The 12,762-nt window shown below is 39.1% G+C and overlaps 1 protein-coding gene across 2 annotated transcripts in view; it reads right to left on the bottom strand.

Moving 5' to 3' along the window:
• LOC144520559 (copine-9-like) overlaps positions 1-12,762 on the bottom strand; it is an 87,202-nt gene that overhangs the window by 31,074 nt on the left and 43,366 nt on the right. The window lies entirely within an intron of this gene.

The raw sequence follows: 12,762 nt of genomic DNA, 5'->3' as shown, positions 1-12,762 counted from the left end.
ACATATATTACTAGAAAATGTGTGAATGCTGAATAGCTAAATTGCTAAAGCTAAACTGGATTAATAGCTTCAATCTGTAAGAAGTTAATTAGTGAGAATAGTTGGAAAAGTGGGAATTGTTTTAATTGGTATGAATTTCAGTTGAAAGTTGAATAACACCACTAATGTAAAAGAGATGTGGAATAATTAAAGGTTTTTTTGGAAAGCTAATGCTAAAGCTAAACTGGATTGCTGGTTAAAATGTGTAAGAAGAAGGTGAAGTTGTAAGAAATGTGGAAAAGTGATAATTGTTTTAATTAATATATCTTTAAAAGTTGAATAATAGCCATATTGTATGAAAGTTGTAGGTGTTACAACAGTGGCACAGCAGTGGCAAGCGAACGACATATTACTGTCTGTAGTTGCAATTTGACTGTCTATTGATATAAAATTTGTGGAAATATAAAAGAATGTGGGCATATCAGCGATTCAAAAGAGTGGTTAGCTGTGCCTTTGCGTGGAAATGTCAAGGATGTTTAACATGGGCAGCGAATGGAGGAAGATTTGGAACTGTTGTCACTTGGAAGCTCGCCGAGCAAAATGTATAAGTCCTATTGCTTAAATGAGCACACTTGCTGAACGTAGACAAGCATACAGGTTTTGATGTACAGTTGTGTTCAAAATAATAGCAGTGTGATTTAAAAAAGTGAATAATGCTCAAAATCCTTAGAATAGCTTTTAATTCCATAATATCATTGCATTGGGAACACTGCACATTCAATTCCAAATCAAAACATGACCAAAATTGATCAAGTTTGTGTTATACCTTTACAGAAAGTGAAGAAAAAGGAATATTAGGCTGTTCTATTGTTCTATTGTTCTGTTCTATTTTTCTTTACAAACTCAACATTTACTGTATAAACTGAAAAATGTCTCAAGGGTTTGCTTTACTTTGAATCACTGCACTAATATTTAGTTGCATAACCATTATTTCTGAGAACTGCTTCACATCTGTGTTGCATGGAGTCAACCAACTTCTGGCACCTGTGAACAGGTATTCCAGCCCAGGATGATTGAACTACATTCCACAATTCCTCTGCATTACTGGGTTTTGCCTCAGAAACAGCATTTTTGATGTCACCCCACCAGTTTTCTATGGGATTGAGGTCTGGGGATTGGGCTGGCCACGCCATAACATCAATCTTTGTTCGCTTACTGGTGTGTTTTGGGTCATTGTCTTGTTGAAAGACCCATTTCAAAGGCATTTCCTCTTCAGCATAAGGCAACACGACCTCTTCAAGTATGTTGATGTATGAAACTGATCCATGATCCCTGGTATGTGATAAATAGGCCCAACACCACAGTATGAGAAACATCCCCATAACATGATTTTTGCGCCACCATGCTTTACTGTCTTCACAGTGTACTGTGGCTTGAATTCAGTACATGGGGGTCGTCGGACAAACTGTCTGCGGCCCCTAGACCCAAAAAGAACAATTTTGCTCTCATCAGTCCACAGAATGTTGCCCCATTTCTCCTTTGGCCAGTCAATATGTCCTTTGGCAAATTTCAACCTATTCAGTACATGTCTTTTTTCAGCAATGGGACTTTGCGGGGGCTTCTAGCTGATAGCTTTGCTTCACATAGCCTTCTTCTGATCGTAACAGTACTCACAGGTAATTTGAAGTCTTCTTTGATTTTCCTGGAGCTGATAATTGGTTGAGCCTTTGCCATTTTGGCTATTCTTCGATCCATTCAAATGGTAGTTGACCGTTTTTTCCCACGTTGTTCAGGCTTTGGATGCCATTTCAAGGCATTTGAAATCATTTTCTGCACTTCTTTATACGTTTTCCCCTCTCCAATCAACTTTTTAATCAAAGTCCGCTGTTCCTCAGAGCAATGTCTGGAAGGACCCATTTTTCTGAGGATTTCACTGTGAAATGCACTATAACCAGCATGCACATTTGCTTCCTTCCTTCCTTAAATATGGGCCATAATTGACACCTGTTTCTTCACAGAACACAACAACACTGCTATTATTTTGAACATGCCCCTTTCAGTTACAGATTCAATTACACAGAATGAGCAGCATGCATGTCATGACTGTTCGATCTGTCGGTTTTCTATGACTCTACAACACTTACTAGTAAATGATTTGCCATGTAGAAATATCACTTCTACCAAAAAAAATGATTTATGAGGTTAGTGATGTTGGACTGCTATTATTTTGAACACAACTGATTTATTTAAAAACAACTGTTTTATTTAAAATAAATCAATCAATAAATTTAATTAAATGATTCTGTTCTAACCAGGGTTACTGCTCTGAGAGCAAATGCTAGCAGCGACCCATTACAACAATCTAATTTGAGTAAACTGTAAACTGAGGAGCTCCATTAATAATTACTTTTTTTAATAATTTATACTGTATATTGATCCCCAGTGGGGAAATAACAATTTACACTCTGTCAGAAATCACTACACACAGGCCTGAAATACACACACACACACACACACATGCTAAGGACCTATTCATGCACAAATGGAGAGATGTCAGAGTGAGTGGGCTGCCAGTGCTGGACCAGCACCCTGAGAGGTTGGGGGGGGTACGGTGCCTTGCTCAAGAGCTCCCCAGGAGGTGAACTGGCATCTCTCCAGCTACCAATCCACACTCTGTACTTTGGTCCATACTGGGACTTCAACCTCCGGTTCCCAACCCAACTCCCTACGGACTGAGCTACTGCCACCCCTGAGACCCTTAGAGCAGTTGGAGGTAAAATGCCTTGCTTAAGGGCACGTCAGATGTGGTAACAATGGAGAGGCACTTCCTATAAAGATTTTGCAATGTTTCTCTTCTCCTTTAAATTCCCGGTATTTTCATTCAGGCTTTGGTGGCCCAAATTCAAAATGTGCATGTGGATGAGAATGCAATTAATGGCACACTGTCATGTCCTATTGGGACACTTGAACAGAACAATGTTCAGTAACATCTGTGCATTTCCTACTTATAAAATGTAAAATGTCTGTTGGGAAAAGGCCTATTTCATTAAACCTTGAGCAGGCATGCATTTTCCTTCGAGCACAAGATGCAAACAAAACAGTGCTGCCTCAAAAAACCTTGATAATGCTACTAAAAGGAGAAAATCTCTTCACAGGGTACTTGTAATGACACATTAACGAAACAATTAAAGCATATTTCCTCAAGTGATTCAAGCAGAGTTTCACCTCATATTGGAGGATGAATGACCAACAAAGGAGAGGATTTATTGAGCAATATATAGCCTAATCTAATACAATAGTCAAAAAGAAATAATATAAGACCATATTATTTTGATATATAATGTTCAATATGTTTTTTAGCATATGATGTTCCAAATCTGAGGAATTATTTTGCATACACGAACACAAATGTATCCATCTCTTCCATCTCCCACTCAGTCTTTTCTAAGATGCATTCAAGGTTAAAGCTTGAAAAGGTTGTTTTTCCCTCTTCTTTTGTTTCTTTTGTTTCTCTCCCATTTAAACTCCCATTTAATGCAAAGTCTTGAGACTGAACTGACTGTGGTGAAAGAACAATTCACTGAACCATCACAAAAGACGGAGCAATCGGGCAAAAGAAAAAAATAGAGTGGAGGTCTATAGAGTAGACTGAGCAAAAAGGAAAGGAGGAACAGATTGGGAGAAGAAAATGAGGGGTAAATTTTGGGAACACGAAAAGGGCCAAGCTTCACACTTCCCTAAATCACAAGATAAGGTTAAAAGAGATGGAGGCGGAGGAAGAGAAGGTGGGATGGGAGAAGAAGAAATGACAAGGGGATAAAAAAAGAAGGATTAGAGAAAGGAAAGGGAGGAAAGACGCGCACGCACACACCATCAAGTCTTGAAAATTGACTGGGATCATTATCACAGTCAGGCGAGAAAATAAATGTTAGCTGTAACAGGATCCTGCGCGTTTCTGACACCAGCTTTCATGTGCTGGCATAAAGCTCTGACATCTGAGCATCCTAAGGCCGTGGTTATACACTGGTTTCTTCAATGCAACTTTTGTGATCAGATACACCAGATTGGAACCCAGCTGTGTCCACACCTATCACTTCAATGCTACCTGCCTGATCAGAAGGCGATCAGATATATTTCCGCGAGGATATAACATTATTGTAATGGTGGCAGCGGGTCTCCCAGCTTTGTTCCAGCCGCTAACAAAGCTCCGCTAATTCAATGATAAACACATTTGATTTCCAATAAATTCTTAATAAATACAATAAAAGTCCTGCGTTATTTTATTATTGAAACACTTTTACTGTCAAGCAGCAAAATAAGGAAATATTAATTAACTAAAAATATGATTATTTTTTAATCAGCAGTAACTTAACATGACTCCTTACAGCGGAACGTGAACATGAAACAGTAAAATAAAGCAGCTGTCTGAAAGTTTGTCCAGATTGTGTCCACATGTTATCCACAACTCACTGAGAGACGAACTCAATGTGAGTCGAGCCACATCGGCATGTGGTCTGCTGATCGAATCCCAATGCGAACAAGATCCGATCTCAGAGTGTAGGCTCCATGCGTTTATCTAAATATTTAATAATAAAAAATTAAAAAAATTAAATTAACTTTAAACAAACAGTCTTCTTTTTGAAACAGCAGGGTGGACTGGAAATAAAAATTGTCCGGGACTTTGGACCAGTCAACAGAAACCCTCCTGGAGATACACCAGCATGCATCCAGACCACGTGTACACACAACACAGTGTACACAGTGTTTTTGTAAGTGTACACACAACACAGTCTCACGGCAGTTTGTGAAACGGTCACGTAATTTGTTCGTGTACACAAACACGTTTATCTCGTTTTTTCGTGACCGTCAGCACATTTTTTTATAATACTAACAATTGCATAGCTGTATACAGCGGGACGGGTTGGGTTTAGGAAAAGAAGAACGGGTTGCGGGACAACAACGGCACGGTTGTGTTGTTGGGTTTAGTAAAAGAAGAACGCCACGGTTGGGTTTAGTAAAAGAACGGTACGGTTGGGTTTAGGAAACGTGACACGCAGGACACGATCCCCGGTCTCCTGGGTGAAAGTCCTGTGTTGTTTGACCCATCCACCACCCCAACCAACCTCCCTACGCGGATTTTCGGGCTTTCATACTACTTGCTACCGTAATCACTCTTAATGCTACGTCATCTTCTCATTGAGAATCGCGTGCTGTGATCACTAAAAATATGCTTCCCATTGAAATACAGTAGTTTAAAAAACGTGCTGACCATCACGAAAAAAAAACTAGATAAACGTGTTTGTGTACACGAATCAAATAGATTAAATTACGTGACCATTTCACGAACTGCCATGAGACTGGGTTGGTACACAACATTATATAATCATAATTACAATAATATATTTAGATAAGTATCAACAAAAACTGACATTTAATAAGTAAAGCAACTGATATTTATTGCCGTTCCATTTGCATTGTATTACACTGTATAGATATTTGTACTTTTACGTTCTGCACTCTCTATGCTAACTACAGTGCGAGTATAAGATTAGAAGTCATTCTGTCTTCTGTATAATTACATGGCTGTCTCAGTATACGTAGCCAGTAAGTATTTTATTGATACCCAGTAAATAAATACACTGTAATATGCAGACTGTAATCTTAAGTGTTACCTGAGTTTACTTGCCTCAACAGTTCAAAGTATGCACAACTTCAGTAGTCAGACTACCACTCCATTTGTTTTTCCCACATCACCACATTTTTACCATCTATGCACAGGCTCACAATCTCTTGTAGAATTAAGTTTGTAGTACAAGCCACTGCATTATCTTGCACCTGATTATACAACTTCAACGTCGGTTACATGACAACTACCGAGGTGGCTCCACTCACTGAAAGACAACTGTGAGACGTGGTTGAAGAGTTTAGTTGCATAAACATCAACTGCTTTAGGCATTTTGAACAAATAACTAATGCTGTTGTTTTTCTCACAAGGATAGGATTCTGGACAATTTGAAGCATTTCTACAGGTAGTGCAGTACTGTTAAAAGCAGCAACAGTGCAGCAATAACGTCTGTCATCAGCTAGTTATGTCATTGAACTCTTGTTTTTGTAAGTGGGTATAACATCTGTCATCAAACTCTAAAAGAACAGAGAAAAACTAGAAGCATTTTTGCTTTTGAAAAGTATACTGACAGACAGCCATTGTTTCCACAGTTGACAGCTCCACTGACAGCTAAGTCAAATTGTAGCGCACGGTCACAATGTGTTTGGGTCTTAATATCCAGACTCCTCTATCTCTCTCTATCTCACACACACACACACACACACACACACACACACACAGTACAGTTAAATATGAATATTTGGACCTCTTTAAAGAAGGGATTCTAATGACCTCTGAAGAAATCTCTCCAATGCATGACATTCCAATTTTTTAATATCTCCAAGTGAGGAACTTTATTTCTTCTATGCAAAACCAATCAGTCGGAATTCCTGCACTCTCATCCTCGAAATAAATTATAACAAACAACTGCAATGAAAGGGGTTTGATTTGATCAATATAAAACTGGCTTGCATCTGGCTCTAAAGAAACATCGATAGTTAAGACTTCAGAAAACGATTGGAAGAAAACTTGTGACGCATCTCAGAAAAAAACAGCAAACTCTAATTTAAAGCTACTCCAATATAATTGGCTGCTGCAGAGATGCATCAACTCAACAGGCCGTAGGACGGGCGTACGCCAATTCCTACGCAAAGCAAGGCATTTGTCAATTTGAACGTGAGCGTAGGCTGCGATAAAATCTCACGTCTGGTCTGGAACTTGTGTACGCAAATAGGCCTTAGAGATTGCAATATAAGCCTGTATATTACTATTAAGACTATAGCATACGTCAAGGATGTATAAATTAAATAAACTTCAACTGGAGTCCAATTTACCACGGCAACACTGTTGACTACATCAGTGATCTCCTTCCATTCCGCATTCTTTCTACAGCCTTTAGTAACAGTTTTCAGGGTGCTAAATAGTACACACATTGCAAATGAACCTGAGATATCAGGGTTTCAATCTCCACCTCTGAAAAGTGCCGCTTCTCAGCTGGATTACGTCTGTGGAGGGAGGTACCAATAAAACTATGTTCATCTTGTCTGTGAACATTCCAATTGACCCTAAGATGATTTTGCTGCACCTGTATCCAACAATATAAAATATACATTTGTTGATTTTGCTACACTACAGGCAAAAAGGACTATACTAGCTCTCATCTGGAAGAAATTGGAGGCACCTACAATTGGATGCTTGGATCAAGAATATTGTGCAATGTTTGTCCATGGAGAGACTGACACAAATTTGGGGTGTATGAGAGAATCAGGAGGCCATTTGGAAGACATAAGGGGAGCTGCTACTGTTATAGTGTCATATAACCGCTATTTGATTTTTGATTGTTGTAGAGGTTGAGAGAGAAATTTTGTTGTGGGTTGGGACGGAGGGGGTGGTTTTAAAATTGTAACTGCAAGGAAACATTTATAAAAAAAAAAAAATAAATAAAAAAAATAAAAAATATGAATATTTGCTATAGCTTTAGGAAAACAGCACATTAACCGCATTAAAAAAATGGTGCAGAAGATGCCATCCTAATGTCCATTTGTTATTCAGTTCAGCTTTATTTGAATAATGTCATATATAGTATGAAAGTTAGAATGAATGACTTTGCAATTTATATTACGTACACGTAATTAGCCTATTTTATTTAATAGCCGCCCTTTTCGAAGGGGAATAATTTTGTTACATTTTCATCAACTTTTTGGAAACGGAGGCCCTGAGGCAAAGCCAGGAGGCAGAGCTGCTGTTCACTGACCCTGAATATTTCAGCTGTGATCCAGTTCAGTGTCACGATGAACCAAAATGCAGAATAACCCATCAAAGGACCCCTGACACATACTTATTTAGCTTTGATACTAAAATAGAGAAGAAGGAGCAAGACAACTAACAGAAAATTAGAGAAAAAGGGGGGACAAAAAAGAAGTGACCAGGTCAGGCAAAACTGATTTAAGGACACAGAGGAAAGAGGGAGACCTCATCTCCCATGACGTAGTTTTTAAAGTCGATGGGTTCTCGCTCACACTGCCCCCCAGCTGTAGCAGGCAGCTACAGTGAGAGAATAATTTATGAATTCATCTACAGTGTCTGTCCAACTGCACACCCTCCAGCTAGCCCACCGGATGCAAGAACTGCCTGGACTCTAGAGTCTGACTACAGAATAATAATGGCATGCTGTTCCTCTGATAAATATTAAAAGTATTTAGCCTGTTCTGCTTCTCATCATGAAGTGCATATGATTCCACAGAGACTTGTTAAAGCTCTGTTTTCAAGATGTGTTTCTATCGCTGTAAGCTTGAATCATATGATCGCAACAAAACACTCTTTATGTCTATTGGTTTTGACACTATGCAAGATCTTCCACAACACCTATGCAAAATACCATCAAAGCAAGGCAACTGTGAGTTATTTCATAAGCTGTAAACAGCTCATGGGAAACACAACAGGCTGAGCTGCCATCTGCTATTAATGAAGTGAAACAAAGTACTGTCTCTTGATAGAACACTGGTTATCCTTGGGGTCATATCTAATTACTGGAATTGTTGGGTCTTTGTAAATTGTAGAGTGGTCTAGACCTACTCTATCTGTAAAGTGTCTTGAGATAACTCTTGTTATGATTTGATACTATACATAAAATTGAATTGAATCTATCATTTGAAAAGTTCACAGAGTGCCATGCACGGGCGTATTGGCCACATTTTTTTCTGGGAATCTACACACAAATATTTTCTCCTGCTCTGGCCAGGCTCTGTGACTCAGACATTTTCAAAACATGCAAGGCTCAGTGTACTGTGTACATGCAAACAGTGTAACAACATGTCCACAAATAGAAGTCGGACACCAGTGTGTGTACGACTGATTTAGTAGGACACAAATAAGACAGAAGTGCTAATAAACTGTATGTTACTACAGCTTTCACAACTGTTGATGCACGGGGCAGCCATGTTGGATTTGGTTGTCCCAGCCTCAAAATATCATTAAAACATTACAAATGCAAACAGGGCAAAAAAAAATGCATTTTAAGTTTAGAAACTTTTTGATTCCCCCCTCCCTTGTCTCCAAGTGGTTTGGTCCACTGTCTGCTTTCGAATGAATCACATCAGTAAGTTGGCTGGCAAGGCTATTTTATTCACTTTAAACATAGGATTAAGTTATTATTTTCTCTAATACAGATGACGCTGGTTCATTAATAAATTAGTCATGACAAAAAAATTATATATTTTTCCACAAGTCTGCTATTTTAGTAATTACAACATTTGGTAGCTTGTTAGTTAGTTTGCTAATTCCATCCACCTGCTTTCATGCTACACACTGGTTATAGAAAATGAGCCAAACAAAGTTGTCACTCATCTGGCAAAAGTGCTGTGCTTTTCTAAGCTGTGACAAGAGCTGGTGAATGAATGAATGAAAAGCTAATTGCACACACCGGCTGGCTGGCTAGTTGTCTAGCTTGCTTGCTAGGAGGCTCAGTTCAGCACCATCTGTATTAGCGAAAAGAATCACTTCATCCAATGTTTAAAGTGAATAAAATAGCTTTGCCAGCCTACTTACTACAGTTCCACAACTACACTATCTATAATTCTAACTATATTCAATAATTGCTCTTAAGAAATCTTATGTTTATTCCCCCCCACCAACTGTTAGAAGTAATTTACACCCATGCATGTGACCTAAAAGGAGATGAGAATATTAAATTGCAAGGATGGAGAGGTAAAGTTTTTAGTCACGAGACACATATCAAGTATTCAGAATTCAGTTTTTCTTACAAAATATATATTTTAATAAAGGATTTGAACGCAGCTGTAAATCAATGATGTATTTTGAAGCAAGGCCAATTAGTGCTTTAAAAGAAATCAGCAGAATTTTCAAATCAACAGGAAGTCAGTTTACAAGTTTGTAATCGCTGGGGGGGCCAGAGAGTCATGTCCATTTGTATCTGACCAGACATGTCACCAGATCCTCCAAAAGCTAAAAAGCTAATTTCTTCCTTCTAATATTCTGTGAACACTTCCTGATTCGACTTGCAAAAATGGATGGGTGGATTAACTACCAGTCCCACTAATGAAGCTATACACACAAAAGATCAAGCAGGAAGGTCAGCTCACCAAAGGATCTGTCCTTTAAATCAATTTATTCCACATTCTCCCTGCTTAGTCCCTAAACACTAATTTAATTTATTATGCATTTTATTCAGTCAGTCTCTGTTACTCCCAAATCAGTTATCAATCGGTTTGTTGTCCTCTTTTTCAAAGGCCTCTCTTGAACCAATTATAGTCCCCTTAGCGTAAACACTTTATCCTCATTATCAGATTGTTGTCTTTAAATGACCCCCCTCCAAGACCTTAAATATTCTCTGTGGAGTTTTCTTGTCAACAAGCATGTTTTTAATACTTATAAACTTTACTATACAAATTTACTCATAAAACATTTGCAAAGATGAGTCAAAATATTTCAAATCCTACATTGTTTGCATCCATATAGGAAACTTACTTGTCTTGATCACCTAATTAATACTGTCCTTCGCCACGGTCTGCTTGCCGACGCATTGGCCGACAACATTGCTATAGGACTTGTGAGATATCTGAAACAATCTGGCCTGGTTGCGGAATTATCGAAGACAGTGCTACAGATGGGGGAGACACGATTTAGCACAGTTTACCTCACACTCAAGTCAGTGCAGGACATATACCCAGAGCTACGGGAGAAGCATAGCTTTCTCCCCACCAAATTAGGCTAATAAAGTAATAGTAGTAAGTACTAAAGCAGTAAAAAAACACAAATGCTTGATCAAGGGCCCGGCCTGGCCTGAGGATAGTGGCGGGAAATGTCGGCTCGGGCAGAGAATCTAAACTCTACTACAGACCTCCGCCGGCTACTTCTGGTTTAGCGCTCCGCTAACCAGAATGGGGATTACATCTCTTCTAGACTTTCCAAATGTTATCAGACCGAATGGATCAAATTCTGATAGTGAAATGAGTCATCATTTCGCGAGGGTTGTGACGCTCAACAAAATGTGTCCACTGATTTACAGTCGTGTCTTTTGCCATGCAAGTCTATGGGAAAAAATCTTTTTGGTCAAGAGGGCATCAACAACGTGACGGCCCGGGAGTTGCAATTCCCCCGTTTGGCGACTGTGTTCAATTTGCTTTAAAGCCCGGAGCACTTCCTGGGGCCTGTAGTGAACAATCTTCCCAGTGAACGCACAGCTGATGTAAAGTTAAGGCTGTTTATTGACATGTGGGTAAAGTCTGTAAAACTGAAACTACAGAAAATGTAGATGTTCCTATCTTATCTTATCTAATTGTTAAACTATAATCACAACATGATGTGAAAGAAATGAATAAATAAGAGCAAACTGCTACCATCAAAACAACCTGTGGTTGATTAGCTTGGTGCTTCCACATTAGCCAATTAGCTAGTTTTAATTATTAGATAAGCATTTACATAAATAACCTTAATAACACAAAACTATGAAAAACAAAGAATTGTACTTACAGGCATAGATTTTCTGAGGCTTAGAAAAAAAAAAGGCAATTCAGCAAGCTCTCTCATCTGCTGTCTTGCAAGCACTGAACAAACGCGGCGGGTATGGCTGCAGCCTGGAGCGTCTCATGTCATGCCATCCCGTCTCATGCCATCTCGTCTCATGCCGAGGCGTGTCCAACGGTAAGTTCAGCGGGTCAAAAATACGATATCGCGAATTATTTTCCAGATGGAGTCGCGGGTACGTTCCTGACCACGTTTGCAATCAAGGAGGGTCAGTGTATGTTTTGGTTATTCGATTCGATACATTTATTTATTCTCCTCTCTCCCTGCCTTCCTCTGACTCTCTGTCTCTACCCGCCGCAGACAACTTCGCCCGAAGAGAGTCAAACCAGCTGAGGAAATAGACTTTAAGTTCAGGGCTGTAACGTTGTTGTCACAATAATGTTACCGTACAGCGCCAAAGTCTGATCCCAGCAAACTTTCTGTTGTTGTCATTAAGCTTGCTGATCTGGCAGAAAGTCACCGGCGGTTCGGAATCAGATCGTGGGGATCAGACCTCCGGTGCTGGGTCTAATGTTATAATGTTCGCTGCTGCCGCTGCAGCTAGCTAGCAGCTAGCCACCAGCCCTATGACCTGGGTCCCCGGTTCGCTCTGTGTTCGCTCCCCGGTGCTGACTGTTACCCACTCTAAATAAGCTGGGAATCAGACGAATCTGCCGCGCTCGTGTTTTATTTATATTTTCTTTTCTTTGCAGAATATGAAAGAAAAAGGCATTTTTTCATTTCTGTTTTCTAGTGATTACATATTTTGTTATATGAAATAGGAAATGAAAATCGAAGCATGTTTAAAATGTTCACATTCCCTTTGGACAAGGAAAAGGAAAAAAAAACGCCTTGAATTTGTATTTTCAAACGAAAATCAAATAGCCATTCGTTTTTTTCATCTGTTAATGAAATGAAAATCGAATGACCAAAACATACACTGACCGGATTTCCTGAGGATGGATAACAAGGATCTGCACACACAAGAATACAAAAATAAACATGTTACACTCTTTCCAAGACTTCCAAGATTTTTATAGTCTATATTGTTTTCACACTTCACTGGGACATTGCTGCAAATACAATTGCTTATCAGCAAGGCGAGAGGGCATGAGACGGGAGGCTCCAGGTTGCAGCCATAGAATTAATTTTTT

Source organism: Sander vitreus, chromosome 7 (genome assembly GCF_031162955.1).
Source record: "Sander vitreus isolate 19-12246 chromosome 7, sanVit1, whole genome shotgun sequence".
NCBI lineage: Eukaryota > Metazoa > Chordata > Actinopteri > Perciformes > Percidae > Sander > Sander vitreus.
The sequence above is the reverse complement of the archived record's forward strand: the minus strand, read 5'-3'. Positions and strand labels throughout refer to the sequence as shown.